General features: G+C 38.0%; 1 protein-coding gene and 1 long non-coding RNA gene across 3 annotated transcripts in view; both read left to right on the forward strand.

Moving 5' to 3' along the window:
• The first annotated feature begins 3,755 nt into the window (after nt 1-3,755).
• LOC116737360 (uncharacterized) lies at nt 3,756-8,764 on the forward strand. Its single transcript, XR_004342788.1, has 2 exons — nt 3,756-7,936; nt 8,015-8,764. It is a non-coding gene; the product is annotated as an uncharacterized LOC116737360 (long non-coding RNA).
• Nucleotides 8,765-10,393: 1,629 nt separating this feature from the next.
• Nucleotides 10,394-17,276, forward strand: part of ecel1 (endothelin converting enzyme-like 1) — a 59,612-nt gene continuing 52,729 nt past the window's right edge. Inside the window, exons 1-2 of one of the 2 annotated variants that reach the window (XM_032545872.1) lie at nt 10,394-10,773; nt 12,388-12,562. The gene's annotated coding sequence lies outside the window, so the exon portion shown is untranslated. Of the gene's footprint in view, nt 10,774-11,214; nt 12,563-17,276 lie in introns of those variants that run through there. The other variant, XM_032545873.1, reaches the window with a different exon arrangement.

Raw genomic sequence — 17,276 nt, forward strand, 5'->3', positions numbered from 1 at the left:
TCCCCTCTGTTTGTTCCTCAAAGACAATGAAATACATTAAAATGTACAGCCCTTAGATGTTAACAGAAGTTTTTAAGAAAAAAATATTTTATTTTATTGAAGCACTTTACTCTCGTCCTCTTTGTCTTAATGTGATGGTGAGCAGCGATCAGGATGAGCTTCTGTCAGTGGGTTGCTGGAACTCCACAGTCAAATTAAAACCCAATTATGTTCTCATTTCACGCTTTTTTATTGGACCCATAATGGAGAATTTGGAAATCGACACAGGAGGACAGAGAAGGAGGGAAAATTGAAGTAAAAGAATCCAAAAGAATCCAAACGAGGTGTAACAATTAACTAATCCTTCCTGGTTTCTTTTATTTCTCTCCACGTCTCTGTGTGTATATTTGACTTGCTGCTCTGAAAACCACAGTAACGCTCACAGGGATCATAAAAAATCAAACAGGCAACCAACAATGAACAGGATGCAAATGAAGGACTTGCGTACTGCAGCATTTCTATGTCAACATCCAGATTCAGCTGTTTTTTGTAGGTAAGAGTAGATGATATTTTAACAAGCACTAATTGTGACATAAAACTGCTTTCAGTCCTGAACTGAGATCGCAACACAACAAGGTGGACAGACTTTGTTTATACACCAGATACTGTTTTATTACTAACAAAGAGACCTGTGTATTTTGGAGTTCGCTGAATCATGGTTCTGTCACAAATTTGTGCAATTTTAAAATTGTAATTGGCTTTATTAAGAGAAAAACCTACAAAACCCAGCCTAAGTATATGTAAATTAACACTCTTAACTGGCCTGAAACAGACAAGTCATGCTGAAAAATCCTCTTTGGTTGACTTAAAACAACTCTGCAAAGAGAAGTGGAGCAAAATTCCACTTCTCTAAACACAGATATAGACTGATGTAAAAGAGTGACCTGACATTTGTTGCAAACTCTCGATTGCAGTTTTTTAATATGTTGTTTTATAAATAAATATGCAAACAACTGTAGATATTGATTAAAAACAATAAATTAGTATTTTTTGTGTTTTCTCAAATCAACACAAGCCACACAGGCTCAAATATATGCCCATACCCCACTCGTATTTAGTTAAATACCTTTAACAAGTTGCACTCACTCATACTTTTCTACACAAAAGAAACTTCTGACAAAATCTTGGAGGAATATTTGACTTAAAATGCTTTGTTCCTTGACACTGGGCAAGTTTTAAAGCCCAGTTTATATAAATAAACAAAAAAACAAAGTGTCTATGGCATTCATTCCAAAAGAACCACCATAGTGATATTCCTAATAATTAAAAGTAGAAAAGTGACTCTTCCAAGTGTGTTGTAAAGAGTCACATTCATAACAAATTCTGGATTGTGGATTATGATTCTTTAAAAGTAAAGTTGAAATAACAACATCAAATTTTGTCATGACTAAACACAGATATAGACTGTACTTACAGTAGTAAGCAGAACTTACTACTGTTCTGCATCATTAAGTTTTCTAAACAACAACAAAAAAGATGCATGCACTCAAGCAAACACACATCTTCTCCTTTTTCCCTCTGGTGTCCTCTCTGAGATGACTGATTGATTGTACAAGAGAACACAACCAGCACAATTAGTTCATCTTGTTAGTGCTTCCCTGGAGGCCATGTTGACATGTTAGCCTCCCTCTTCACACAGACACACAACAGTTTCTCTTATTCCCTCCCCCACCCTTTTTTCATTCTCCCTCATCTTTTCAATCACTCTCTACACTCTGACTTTTGCCTTTTTTTGTCCCCAGCCCTCATTCACCTCATGCCCCTGCCCCACCTTTTCTCTGTCAATCAGTCAAACAGCACCTTATTAGCCAACACATCCACATCCTTGCTTCTCTCCCGCTGATGCTGTAACTCTTTTAATTACAATGAGTTAAAAATTACGAGCCCAGAACGCCGAGCCGCTTGGCAGGTTTGCTTTAATTGGCTCATGTAGTAATTCCGGACAGAGGAATGGGAGTGGGTCGCAGGGTGGGTCGCACATGGGTGGCAGAGAAAGAGATATAGAGACTGACTTTCAAATGACCTCCTTAATCAATTGACAGACGATAGGGAAGCTACTGCAGCGCTTGTTTCCACTTGCTCTACCCCGCCCTTCAACCACCCCTGATGAAGTTCCCTTCCTCAAACACTCATCTGAATATGTGCTGTGTAATAAGACCTGCATTGGCTCTGGTTTGCACTTTTAAGAAAAAGTGATGGCTGTATATCAGTGTTTGCCTACCGGCACCTCTATTGGTGGTCGGTTCTGTAATTAAATCTAAGCTGCGGGCCCCTTTTGGACGCCGTACGTTTTTAGATTCAAGATGGAAAAGGGTCCAAAGAAAAGCCGCACATACACATCCCAGCAGCATTCCACTTTCAGCCATGAATTCATAATGATTTGAAATGATTTATGGCTCCACCCTCCCTCATATGGTAAGCCACCTCTGGAAGCACTCTGCTATATTAAAAAGGAATGCACTGCTCCTCCACACCGCTGTAAGAGGTAAGGCTGGTCAGCCTAAACAAGTCATAAAGCTCTTCTTGCCTCAGTAGATCCTGAACTGTGGCTGCTCCACTGCAGTTCCTTCTAGGCTGGCTCCGCCCATGCAATAATACAGATATATTTGTGTCCTTTGCAGCAAATGTGCATTAAAATGTAGGTCGCTCAGAGGCTAAGTGGATATGTGTGTGCAGATGGTGACAGTGACAAAGATGTAAGTGATGATGGCAGCTGACCAAAGGATCCATATAGGGATGACATCATTCTCCAAAGAAAAAAAAAGAGGAGGGTTGCTTTTTTTGTGCAAACAACAGGCTCAGAATAATAATGTAGGAGGAGATTTCTGATCACTGCTGCTCTTGAGGCTTCTAGCCCTTCAGTGTCCATAGCTCTTCTGTAGCTAGCCCTTTATCATGGGGTCCTGACACCTGTCCTTTTCACATGTTCACGAGTTTTTCCTCTGAAAGTGCAGGCTACTGGCCGCTAATCAGGTCTCTGCCTTCTCCAATCACTGTGGTGCCACTTCCCCTTCAGCTCCAATCTGTCTCTTATTTTCTTCTGGTTTGTTGCATTCAGTGAACTGCTTTAAAGCTGAGCGGACGCCGTCCCTGACATCTTGATGAACATGCCTTGTTTGACTAATTAAATTAATTTGTTTATTGTATTATTGTAGATCTCTACAGTTACCATAATGTTCTAGGCTGCTTGTCTGATTAATGTTTTTCAGAGGTGGGTAGAATATCCAAAAATTATTTTCAAATAAGAGCAACAGTACTTCAACATATATTTACTCAGGTAAAAGTAAAGAGTAGCCATCCATGAAATTACTTATTTAAAAGTAAAAAAGTATTTGGTAAAGAGGCTTCTCAAGTACTGGGTAAGTGATCAAAATATCAATCATGTAATATTTTAAAATTGCATAATCAGATGGACCAAAATATAAAATTATGTGGAACTTTTTGTATTTTTAGAAACAAAATGAAAATTGTTATAAATAACATATTTACAAAATAAATAAATGAAAAAAAAATCCAAATAATTTTCTTTCAATGTAAAACTTATGAAACTTTAGCAAAAACTGCAGTTGTGTGTCTGTATCTGGTGAATTTTTGGTTAAAACAAGCTTCATTAGTCAGACATTTAACTCAAGTAAGAAGCCTGATACTTCACCATAAAACCTCTCAAATAAAAGTAAAATAATACATGTTTAAAAATACTCCTAAAAGTACTTTTTTCCCAAAAAGTTACTTAAATAAATATAACCGAGTAAATGTAGTTACCACCCAACTATGAGGTTCTTCTTGCCCAGCCTGTTTGCTCAGGTGGGCTGCCATGTCTTTCCAATTAAAGATGGCGGGTTGAACTGAAACTGGTTGCACTGGATTTTCTCTTGAGGTATCAGAGCAAAAAAGGATGACTTATCAGATTTGTGTCTGTAAAACAAGAAAAAGAAAATCCAAGTATCATTTTCCTTCTACTTCTCATTTATTCTCAACTTTCTGTTGATCAATTCTAAAAAAAAAGTAAATATGTGTTGAAATGTTAGGTGCGGCACCCCTGCAGAACAAAAAGTGTTGCGTGTGTGTTTATGCTTTGAAGTTGTGAAGGTGTGAGAAGTCAGTAATCTGTAGGAAGTGCAGAAGCTGCTGTAGGCTGCCAGTCATGTAGAAAATGCTCTCATTTGTTTAGATTAATTACAGCAACATCTCTAAGCCAACGCCTTGCTTATTTCCTCAAGTCAAAAGGCTTCATGTTGGTCTGAAAGTTTCTTCTTGTGACTTTCTGCTTAGTTTACTTTCCTGTTTCTCCTCCCTTCACTTATCCACCAATTCTCTCCATCCATCTCCTTCTTTCTCAGCATATCTATCCTATCCATGTTGCCTCTCTCTCCGGCTGTTTGAAGGAGAGCTCTTTGAGGGTCCGCTGACTTAATTAGGGTAATGGGGTTTTGACACTTGAGACTGAACAAGTAAAAAAGATGTAGAAGAGGGATGGAGAAGGGGGCAAATGAAAGGACATTGTTATTAGTTTTATACAAAACCCTTGGTTCACAAATCTAACAAAAAACACTCAGTACTCCATGGAGGAATGGTTGGCTGAGACATTTGTTGCATTTTTTATAATTCCTTCATTAGTATGAATGCTTAATTGTTCCATTTATGTTTGCAGGAAATAGCAACTTTTTGGGCACATTTCCTCAGCAGTCAAGCATTCCCAAGCCTTTCTCAGAAAAAGAAAATCCTAATTATCTGAGTTTGTGATTTTCACCTTTTTTATGGTCTCTGTTCTTAACTGCAGATCGAGAACTTTTCAGGGACCATTGAGGGGATTAACTTAGTTTGCTGGAAACAAATTTGTCAATTTTTCTTTTCCTATCAGAAGGAAGCTGAATATTTTGACATGCTTCTTGAACTTTTGTGTATTTTGTCGCACTGAAAGGCACAAACATGTGTATTTAATTGGAATTTTATGTAGCAGACCAACAGAAATTAAGACATTACTATAAAGTAAAAAAAAAAATGAGACATGGTTTTCAAAATGTTTCAGAAATTTGAAAAGAGTGGAGTTTATATCTACTACTTAAGTCTCTTTGGATCAAAGTTTGTTGTACTTCCCACACAGCTTCTGGTGAACAGCAAATAATACTCCATTCAGCTTTCTTTCAACAAGGCCTTTGTTTTTACAAATATTACCTAAACTTTACATTTAAATCCACAACTTATATTTGCCAACTCTCCAGATTCATTAAGGGCCTGCTTTTCTGACTAATAATATTTAGTCCCCATCAAAGCAGATTGAAGGTTGTGGTTGTTGTGAAAAATGTTCCAGGGGTATGAATTCTTTCAGAGGTGACTGTAAATCTAACAAGTTTATATTCCTCTGGAAGTCTGGTTTCTACATGTTCAGCAGAAGATACAGTATTATTTACAAATGCTGTCCCTGGCTGCACAATTTAAATCTGGACCTAAAAGAAAGAAAAATAAACAAGAACAGATGAGTAAAAGAATGATATGCACAAAACAAAGAAGTCAGGAAGAAGGTAGTGGGAAAGAAGAAAATTGAAAGCCAAGTTCTTGTCCATCTTCGTTGGGGTTTATTTACATTTCAGAGATTTTCTCTGTATGCTGTCTGGCACATTCATAAGACAGAAAATCATGTGGCTTTTTAAAGCAAAGTTAATATAGTTATTGTTTAATTTGAATTGAACTGAACATATGCAGTCCATATCTTTAAGCATATGTTTATTGCCATAAACTGTCGAAAGTCTTATACTATGACTGAACTGTGCTTTAATTCTACAATTGGTGAAAACTCATGCTTAGTTATATATCCACAGATCAATTTTCTCTGAGCTCATATGTACTACTCATGCTCATACAACAGTATATTGTGGTTTTACTTTTTACTCAGTTCTTATTGAAATGTCTTTCAATTATAATGTTGGGTCAGTATACTATTTGTTTTCTATAGTTGACAGTTTGATGCTGATCTGTGTACTCTTACAAGCTGGAATAAATTTGTTATCATGTCAGAATGAGTCTGTTGTTGTTCGGTGAACATATTTCCCACCTGGTTGTGCTGCTATGTTGTGTTCGGCACCCATAGTGGTACCACTGTGGGTGTCTTTAGAAATATAAGACTCAGATCTTTGAGGACCACAAATGTAGGCTAAGTGGGAGGAAAATAAGAAGAACTGAAATAAGCAGAGACTGGTTTTTCAAGGCATTTGTTTGTGCAGTGTTTGTAGAAATGTTTTACAATATGCAAAGACAATTAGAAGTTATACAGTCATATTTCTTTAAAACTCCACCTCTTTTCGAAGTTGAGATCGGATTTTAATTTTTCTTGCACGATCCATGCTCCCCTCTGCAGCAGGATGCAGGCATGATTAGGAGTAAGGTACTCTTGCTGCTTCCATAAGAGGGAAAATAATCAAATGAACTTGATTAATAAACTGCATTATCAGTAAATGTGACCACCTCTAAAAATTCAGGAGTTTTAGCAGTTTTCTTATTTATTGCTTGAAGACGTTTTACTATGCCAAGACGGAAAGACATTAATATTAACATGAGAAATGCAACTGTTGCCTGCCATCAATTTCAACCAGGGTTAAATGGCAATTTCCATACAATCTATCATACTGAGTGAAAGGATGTTAAGTCAGAAGATGAATGTGACTTTTTTGGAGCCATATTCACCAGTTGACATTAGTAGTTGGAAAAAGTATGGATTGGATTTTCAGTTACTATTCAATGAATCGCATTACATCTCAAACAATATTTTCAGTATGTGTCAGACCAAAGTTAGGCTGTTGGCCCACTGTGTTCTGCACCATTTTTGGGGAAAAAACAGACAGAGCACATCGGCGCTAATATACCTACTTTCAGCCCTGGTGGTGGAGGGCTGATAATTTTCGGATTACAGAGTCAATTCCTGTGTCAAATGTAAAATTATCAGCAAGGCTGCAGAAGCCTGGCAGAAAATGGATCATATAACAGGACAATGATCCTCAATTAAAGCTGAAAATCTTCAATAGCATGGCTGGCAGATAGTTTATTTATTGAGTTTAAAAATATATTGTTCTGCATAAACACTCTTTTTCTCATAAACCTACACAGAAGTGTTGTCAAAGCTTCCCAGCCTTTTATTTCAATTGGAAATGGAATAAAAGATTAAATAATTTGTATGGCTTCACATTCCTGCCAAAAATCTGAGGTGTGTATTAAACATGTATTAATCAAGAACACACAGAGCTGAACGTGGCCGCCATTACATTCATTAAAATAGAGAGTGAGCGGTTTATATGTTCCTCTGGCTTTTGGTAGGAATGTGATGCCATAAATTTCTTTAATATGAATTTGTGACTTACAGAACATAAAAATTACTATATTTATACAATAGCTGATTGACTGCAGCTGTAGAGTTTATTCTGAAACAATTGAAAGTGTCTCACTGGTCTAACTTGACATTTCATTGACACTGTTCAAAAACCTACTGTCATAAATTCCTTGTTTCCTGCCATGATTCATGTTGCCACTCTGTTTACAGCTCCTCCCTTTGCTGCTGATTAGCTCTTTGCTCTCACCTGTGCCTCTGCTTTAGTGCTGCTGATTACTGATTGCTCTCACCTGTGCTGCTCTAAAACTCCTGCTCTACACTCACCCAGAGTAAGATTGTTGTCAGTCATTGAGTGGTTCTGTCCCATGACCTTTCTTAAGAGAAGGTTCCATCTTTCTGACCCCCAGCCCTGCCTGCTCCATGTTTGTACTACTAGTTTCACGTACCTGAATATTGATTATTGCCTCATGGATTTGAACTTGTTCTGCCTTCCATGTCTGCCTGTTGCTGGCCTTGAGTATTCGACCCACCATTGAGTTAAAGATTACAAGCACTTGGATCATTCACGTCCTCTTGGTAAGGCCAGATCAATGAAGTGGAGTGTGTGAATCACTTTACCCCTCTACTAAAGTTTTTTCTCTCTCCATGACATAGAGCGCACACAGTTCCCAGCGTAGAGCGTGTCTTTCACTATAAGGTCTTGTGGGTGAAACAATCCCTGGATATTTTGCTTACCTCCAGGGATTTAAGACAATCAAGGTCAGAGTCACTGTATATCTGAAGAAACCACCTGTCAGTTAAACCATTACTTACACAATTCTGCTTGTTTGCTGCCAGTCACTCACTATCCTGTCTTCTTCGAGTCTGACCAGGTGGCTGCTTCTGAGAGACCGTTATATTCCAACTTATGCATTTCCTATTGTTTCAATAAACATTGCTTTTACCTTTACTGGGTTGTAATTTACATCTTGAGTTTAACTCGTTGATCTGTAAGACCTTATTCAAACTAGTGCTTTGCATTATCCCTAAGAAATGAACACTAAAATTGTCTGAGAAAACTTAGGCTTAGATGGACATTATGTCCCTCTGATTTATCACCTTACTTCAATCAACCAAACCTATAAACTGGGGATCCGCAAATCTTGGCCTCAAAAACCTACAGGTTTTATATTTGGCTCTGCTTCACCACACTCAAGTCAAATGATCAGGTCATTAGCTTGACTATGGAGAAGTTGACTGCATACTGAAAAGGTAATTCAGCCATTTACCTGAAAAAGGTCAAAAGTCAATCATTTGAATTTCTCTCTTAGACCGCAACCCACTTCCTCCATTATTATTATTATTATTATTATTATTATTATATTCACAGTTCTGATTACAGACGCTCTCAGTGAGTGCCAGCTGGAAGAGGGTCCAAGTGGAAAACTACTTGGACCAACACATTGATATAATCTGCATCAGAGGAAGGCCTCTGTTTGCGTAAACGGCAAACGGGCTGCTGCTGTCACACGCAGATGCCAGCGTGCGACATGTTGAAGTAGTAACAAATCTAAAATTTGCAGAACACTGGATCTCGAGGCTTGGATTTGAGGACCCCTCCTATAAATGATCAATAAGAACAAATGGTATTTTGCTACCGGCCACTTTGTTCACTCTCCGTACTGATCTCACTCTGGTATGCTCATTCCTTTTCTCTGCAGCTCATTGCTGAACTCTTCCAGTTCCTGCTGGATGTCTCCTTTTGCCGTTGGGCTCATCCCTGAGTTTTGCTCCTGCCGGTCTGTCTCCATCCATCCTTCTTTGCCCTGGCTGCTCGGTCTGTGCCCTTGCTGCTCATTTTTTCTGCTTGTGCCTGCTGTCTTGTCAATCTGGTCTTTCTATGCCACTGCATCTTTTGAGGAAACACCTGCACATTCAGTGTCTTCTGGCTTGAATATAGTAATGGGTAATGGCCTAAACTTTAACACAAATATAAAAATATATACTCAAACTAAAACATATAACACAGCGAACTTAAATAAATCCAAAGTTTCCATCCTCAGTTTCTGTCTGCCCTAAAGCTAGTGGGGAATTTTCATTTATTTCTCCACTGCACATTTGTGAAGAGATAAACTCTGAGATGATTGTGAGAAGGTGCAAATTCACTCTCTGCCACATTGTTTTTTCAAAAAATCTCTACATATCTAGTGCACATATTCCAACTTTTTAAAACTTATATTTAGAAAGCATGATTAAAATGCAGCCCAAAATCTCAATTTAGCAAAATATCTAACAGTGCTTTACAATGGTACACACACAGAGAGGGAGACACACACTCATCTGTTTTAACTCCTCCAGGGGCTGGAATCAGCCTATCCGACAGCTGAGGCAGGGTCCCAGTAGGGGTACAAGCAATATAAATGGTGCTCCCAGCTCCCCATTAGTCTGTCTGAGAGGAAGATGTAGGGGGTGGACACACAGGGTGGGGTGAGGCTCAGGTGCTGAGCAGGCAGGTCTCCTCTTGTCTTATCTAAGTTGTTGTACCTTTTGGGCAAACTGCCTCCATTCATCTTAAGCCAAACTAAACCCGAGAGTTACCTGGAGGCTAACTATCCAGTTCTGTTTTAGCCTTTGGACAGGAAGCACAAGTGTATTATCAAGTGTATTATAATGTGGTTTACAATGGTTTGTGTATTCCTTTGAAATCAATTAGCTTACTTTTGTAAGTTCTTGAAATACAATAGTCTTTGCATTGGACTCCTCTCTCTGAGATTTCAGCTTCATTAGGGATCTTGGCGAATCAAGTGAACCAGGTCAAAGGAATATTTTTAGAAACTCAGAAATAGCATTGCAGTATTGAGCTTATTGAAACTCTTGGATAACTATCAAAAGATGGTACGTTTGCATAAAGAGGTTTTTCAGACCAGCCTTTTTGTATGGTATTCAGTTTAGCTATTTTAACAATCCCCAGAGCCAATAGATCCCATCCCTGTTGCCTCAATATGAGGTAGTCTGGATTTCTAACTGAGAAGTGGTTTTGTGTACATTAAGGCCAGAAGTGAGCAGGTTTATTTGCTTGTCCTGGTGGGAACAGGTGTGTAAATAACATCCCAATATCAAATACGGATAAGTCAAAGAGCTGAAGGACTGGAACACACATTGCCTTCCCCTTCTCCTCATCAGCACATTGCTCCCTCTCTCACTCATGTGCTGGGCCACTTGTTATAATTCTGGGTCTGTAGGCCGCATGTGTTGCAGCATAATTTTGCAAAGTGTCCTGCTTACATGTAGGCTGACAGCTGCCCACATCCACTGCTTCACTGAGCCGAATTACAAGCCAGCAGGCCTGGTTTGCCTGACATTATTGTTTCCTGTTAGGAAAATCAGCGCATTGCATGGTGGGAAAAGTACAGCAGAATGGAACCAAAGAAAAGGTAATTAGGAAATCATTTTAAAGCAAGTTGTCAGTCTTGCAGTGGGTTGCAAAAAGTTATCATACTGTAACCTTTAAGGTTTTAGTACATTGCCGTGTTAGAATGTATATCACTTTCCTAAAATAATGGCCTAAGTCTTTTATTGCCAAAAATGATTTTGGAAAAAAAAATCCACCTCTTTCTTTTCAAAAGATGTTAAAGGTAACAATAAATACTTTGGGCAAAAACTTACTTAGGCCATTATTTTAGAAAGGTGATATGTAATGGTGTATTTTTCTGGGATTTTTTGTTATAGACCATCATAAATAATACCTATGAAGTGTGAGCTTATACTAGATCTAACATATTTACATACAGTACAGACCAAAAGTTTGGACACACTTTCTCATTGAATTCAATGAGAAAGTGTGTCCAAACTTTTGGTCTGTACTGTACATAAATCTGTAAAGTGTGCATTGTTGTTCAGTCCACAGAACAGAACACCTCTGTACACTTTGTAAAAATAATTTCTTCAATTCTTCCCACAAATCCTCAGTTGGATTTAGGTCTGGACTTTGACTAGTCCATTACTTGGTCCATTCTACAAATGATTTTGTGCTCATATTTAGCTTGACCCAACCTCCCATCACCTATCACCTTCTTCTCTACATCTAATGAAGAAAAGCATCCCAACAGCATGATGCTGCCACTATGCATAGTGTTTTGCATGCCAAAAAGTTCTGTTTTGGTCTCATCTCACCAGAAAACATTTTTTCCAAATGTTTACTATGATTTCCCAATCTTCAAAACATCTCCTAGAGCACTACCCAATTCATCATCCAAAATTGAAAAGCCAGTATACCATCAATGGTGTCAAGCTAAACTTATGGGTGAGCAAGTATAGCATTAGAGAAGCACCTATGAAACATCATTGCTTTGTAGGAGCTGCAGAGATCGACAATTCAGGATGGGAGAATCTGCCAATAGGACCATTATTAGTCATGCAGGGGAAACAGAAAATATTTGGAAACACTTGTTCTGGTCAGATGTGACTAAAATTTAATTTACTGGTTTACAACTAACAGTTAATATTACCCTGAACACATCATTCCCATCATAAAAATAGTGGTGGTAGGATTATTATGTGGGAATGCTTTCCTTCAGCTGGGACAGAGGAAATGGTTAGTTGATGGGGAGAGGGGTGATGCTGCTAAATCATGTAAATATCTTGGAATAAGCCTTGATAGAAGCTGCAAAACACTTTGCAGACAAGAGAGACTGGGGTGGAGGACAACAACCCTAAACATAAATCCAGAGCTATAGAGGAATGAATAATGAAGTTTTTAAGATAACAAATTAACATTCATGACCTGCAGATCAGTAAAAGGATTGATTTTATCCAGAGGCTTGATGGTGGGCCATCCTTTATTTTCGTCAGGTTTGAAAACTGTAATTGAATTTTAGCATTTCATGTAGAAAAACTGGTGCGTTTGTGTTTGTAACTCCCTGAGGGGCAGTTTATTTAAATATGCACGTGTGCACGCCTGCGTGCGTGCGTGCGTGTGAGTGTGTCTCACCTTGTTAATGAAGCATTCCCTCCCTCTCTCCCTCCTCCTCTGTCCTCATACATCGGAGGCTGTGCGCTGCAGCGGCCGCAGAAAGCGCCGCGGATCCTGGTGTGTGCCGATCTCCGGAGGGTCCCGGATAATCCAGCTGGACCCTCAGTGGACTGGATCTCCCTGCTTACCCATACTAAGCAGAAGTGGGGGTTTCACATTCCGTACGGGGATTTTTAATTCACTCAGCGCAGGTAAGCCGTTTTAGTACCATAAGTTTTCTTCACTCCGCGGACACTCACGTTTCCACCGAGGCTGCTCCTCTAGGGGTTTGCCGTCTGAGAGTCACCGCAGATGGGGTTCAAATGATAGAGAATTATGGTGGAACAAGTGTTAGCGTTCAGAGATAAAGTGAATAAGTCGGAGACTGTGTGCCCTGGTCCGCTCTTGTCTCTGCGCACATGGTCTCAGTTTAGGATGCGCAAGCAACCGAAGTTTTTGTGTAGTCACCTGCTCATATGGAGACTGAGTCTAATTGTTGGACTAAATATGACATACTTTCTGCTCTTATTCTACATCAGGCATGCCACATTTAAATGCTCTGAATGCATTAATTTGCGAGCGAACCTGTTTCCAGTGTGAATTGTTGCGTCCTTTCAGAGTTAATTGAAAGATTATCGGAAAACATTTGTGAACTGTAGTGATTCAGATAGAATATATATTAAAAGTCTTTTGTACTGCAGTGAGGTTGGATCCCCAGGCTCCCACCTTCCCCAAGTGCGTCTTTACGCGCTGTCAGTTCAGTCGCCAAGGAGAAGATCGGACACCCAAGCGAGTGTTGAAGGAAAACAAATAGAAGAGTCATTTTTGTCCTTTTTGTTTCTTTTAAAATCTTTATACTCTACAGGAACTTCTGGAAAATTAGTTTGTAAAGCAGATCAGATTTTCTGAATACACAAACTGATGGTTCTCTGCGCGTAACACTCAACCTTGTTTAAAGTTGACTGAAACCCCTTTATATCTCTAAATGTTTGAACTTACAAATGTTAAACGGTGGAAATGTTAATTGTTACAAGAAATATTAAGTAAATGTTTAAAATACGCAACCTAGTCAAAGAATAAACAGACGCATCAGAGTAAAAGTCCTCAGTAGTACGCTCTCACTTTTGTTTAACTTAAGTTTTAAATTATGTTCATAGCCGAACTACACTGATTTAAAATACATTTACCCAAAAAGTTTGGTGTTATAAATAGCAAAAGTGTTGTCAATTTTAAACAAAACATCTAAATGTTAATTCAGCATAAATTAAATTCTAACAAACTATTTTCCTCATTTTGTTATCTGGTTGGCATTCTGTGTTAAGAGAAACAAAAAGCTGAGAAAAACATTAAAAAAACTGAAAAAACTGAAAGAAATGAACTATTGTCATCTTTATTGCCAAGGAGACTTGTAAATCTTTTCCCTGACAAGATGCGCTGTTCATTGGTATTGACTGGCTCAAGATTAAGGAGCTCAGCCAGCTACCAAATTTCATTTTTGAAACCAACTAAAGTGGATTCAAGCTTGTTCCACCACAAAAACTGTCTCAATCAAAAGCCTGCTGGCAGTTCTTAGGTTTAGTAAATTATTACATACCTTCATACTAGAGCCCATAAACACGTATCAGTCTTATCCTACTGTTCTCTGCTTGTTACCACAGTTGGCAACATGTTCATTTAAGGTTTAGGTGAGATTTGTTATCAAAATGAACAAGCTGATGTTTTGAAAATTGAACCATTATCAAATATTACATTTAAAAACTGATATGATTGATTGCATTTTAATTTGAACGGCTAATATTTCATGCTGTCCAAAATTCATTCATTCATTTTTACAGTGTATCAGTTGAGATTGGAAGCAGGTCGTGTATTTTCCCAGAAAATAAAGGACAGATCAATAAAAAGGGATTTGCATCAGTGTGGATTCAGAAGTGGCTACATTGTAAATAAAAGAATGGACTCTACTTCATTAACATTTTTAGATGTTAACATACCGTTACTGTCAATCCTGATACGTCAATAATATTTTTCATGTAAGAAATTATCTTCATCCAAGATATTATCACTTTGTGTCTTCTAATAAAGTATCACAATCTGATACTTGTCATTTTTAACTATTGTTATGTTATAATAAAAAAAGAGAACAATTGAACTACTAGAAATGCTTTAAATCATCTTGTGTGCAAGATTCAATACATGCGTGCTTAAACAGCTCCGCAGAGGAAGTTCTGCTTGAGTACAACTCTAAGTAGAATGTTAGTGCTCATGAGCAGTGTGTCCAAATGGGTAGCCCATACAAATGCAGCGCAGCGCTCTGCTGCAGCCTCTGGCGACTGGTGATAAGACTCAAGGGGGCTGACTTTCACTCTGAACCCTCCGAGTGTCGTAGCTATACTGCTCACGGGGAAAAGCTCGGTGACCATTTTGATTAAGGGATAATAAACCCATTTATAGAGGGCTTGCAGGTGATGCAACTTGGCGGAGAGAAGATAAAAGAAGAGGGTTGCTTCTAAGCCCTTATTTCTGGGTACCACAAAATATCATTACAAACTGCAGCAAAGAGAGAGCAACTTTTTTTTTCTTCACAGAAAACTTGCAGTTTCTGCTTGGAGTAAAACATGAGCATGATGTGTTCTGACCAGTAATTAGATGATGAGTGGCAGAGTTATTATTAATGTATTAATATCATATAATCTGTGACTCCGCTGTGAAGAGTTAACAGACAGTTTTAACCTCAACTGACTTTCATCATCAGAATGAAATCTACGAGACCACAGGGAGCAGTTCGGATCTCATAAAGTCTCAGCTTCCCATGACTCCAAAGCGAAACCATAATCAGCTTCCATTTGCCGAGAACAAGTGATATTCTCATTTTAGGAATCTGAATTATGTGACAGGTAACCTTTATGATCTGAAAATCGTCATCCATCAAAAGTCTGTGTGACAGTGATGTGAACCTGGTGCTGCACAGATTCTTCTAAATTAAGTACAAATGAATACAATGTGATTCAGAACTTCAACCACTGTTACTCTTAAAATAACTTTTAACCTTTCCATCCATATTTGACACATTTATACTCTGACTTAAAGTTTGTTCTGTTTCTTGTTGAAGTTAAAGAAAACATTTCGTTTTGTCCCTAGTCACCACTAGTTCTTAAAATATTTTGTCTGATCTTTGAGAAATTCATGAATTTGTTGCTCTTGGCTTTGCAACAATAATTTACTATTTTTTGTTGCATCAAATGACAGCCATGCTGTTTGACTGTCATTAACAAATACACAAAAGCAATTTGTGTATTTGTTAAAAATTAAATAATGAATGGCATTAAAGAGTTTGGATACACAACATGAAACTTTCACAATTCTTTTCATAAAGTTAAGATGACCTTTTTTTTGTTGCTTTTGCAAATAAAACTATTTTTTTAAATAAACACCAGCTTTTAATCTGCAGCCATTGTACAATAAAAATAACAGAATCAAAATATTTTCTAATTATAAAATGGTTCTAATGTCAAAAATACATTCAAAAAATGCTTGTGCAGGTTTCAGTCAAACTATTTAGATTTTGAACAAGAGATGATCAGATTTGTTCCAGACTCATTAAAGAAATGTGATACAGCCCCTTTGTTAAATGTAAACACTTCAAAGTGGAACCCAAATTAACAGTTTTTATTGACTAAAACTTGTTGTATTACCACAGTGTTTACAAAGTATTTTAATCTGGTCATTTTGTCAGTATTTCCATTTTCTAGTTAGTACCAAACCGAGGTGAGAGCAACGACAGCTGTGAGCGCTGGCATGTTGCTACTGCAAGTGACTCTGTTGCAAATTGGTCACAGGTCCGTACCTGCAATGCTCTGAAAGGTTTTCTCCTGCATTTTATCTGATTTATGGTGACTGCGAGAAATGCGTTGTTGTAACTCCTAAAAGCTAGTTCAGGTTCTGTTCATTTTATCTTTTCTGTCCACAGCTGTAAACTGTCACACAGAAGAAATCATGTTGAGCAGAAATGATTTTGTTCTCCAAATCAAACTGATGTTACAGCTGGGCGAGTTGGGTCCAATCAACTCAGTGTGTGGAACTAAATTATAGATGTTTTTTTAAGAGGGTGTCATGAGAATTAACAGAGATTGTGTATTTATTTTTATTTTTGTCAGATTTGCAGGAAGTGCAGACTTGTTTGTTTGGGTCAAAAAGATTGATCTACAACTTTTAAAATGTTCAAGCTGTTGCTGCACTTGCTCCATTGTTTAGTCAAGTGTATTTATGCAAATTAAATGATAGAGAAAAAAAGCAGTAATTACCTACAAATGATAAAAGCAGTATATTAGCTGTTGTTACTGTTTTTTTTTCCCTACTCCTTCTTTTAATTAGTATAAATGCTCAACAAGGAGTTGGAATCAGGAGTCTATTTTATTTATTTTTTGGGTCAAACACTGAAAAGTTTGCAAATCATTGTGCTAATGGACTACTAATGGGTATACATACATGAAGGAGGGTCAATGTAGTGTTAATGGGATCTCTGTTCCCCCTGAATATTCCCTAAGCCACACTTTATATCAATAAATAACTGATGTATGGCGACTTTTTGACAACTGCTAAGGAGCGGACCATCAGCTGTGCTGTATCAGTGCAGCATTTAAAGGTGCATGTGACAAGCATGAGGGAGAAAGAGGGCGTGCATGTGTGAGTGTGCAGCTGCATTAGTATAACTCTCAGATATTAGGCTCTGTCATGTTTGGTAAATAGCCATTTATCACGCGAACCTCTCACTGCGATGGTACCCACAAGATCCAATCCATTAGCCATACATTAAATGTCCACCCAGCATGCGATCATCTGTTGTGTGTGCATGTGTGTCTCATAATTTATTATCACACTTAAGGAGTTGTGACACAGAGATGGTGTTTGCAGCGGAGGGAAGTTGCA

Source organism: Xiphophorus hellerii, chromosome 18, assembly GCF_003331165.1.
Source record: "Xiphophorus hellerii strain 12219 chromosome 18, Xiphophorus_hellerii-4.1, whole genome shotgun sequence".
Classification (NCBI taxonomy): Eukaryota; Metazoa; Chordata; class Actinopteri; order Cyprinodontiformes; family Poeciliidae; genus Xiphophorus; species Xiphophorus hellerii.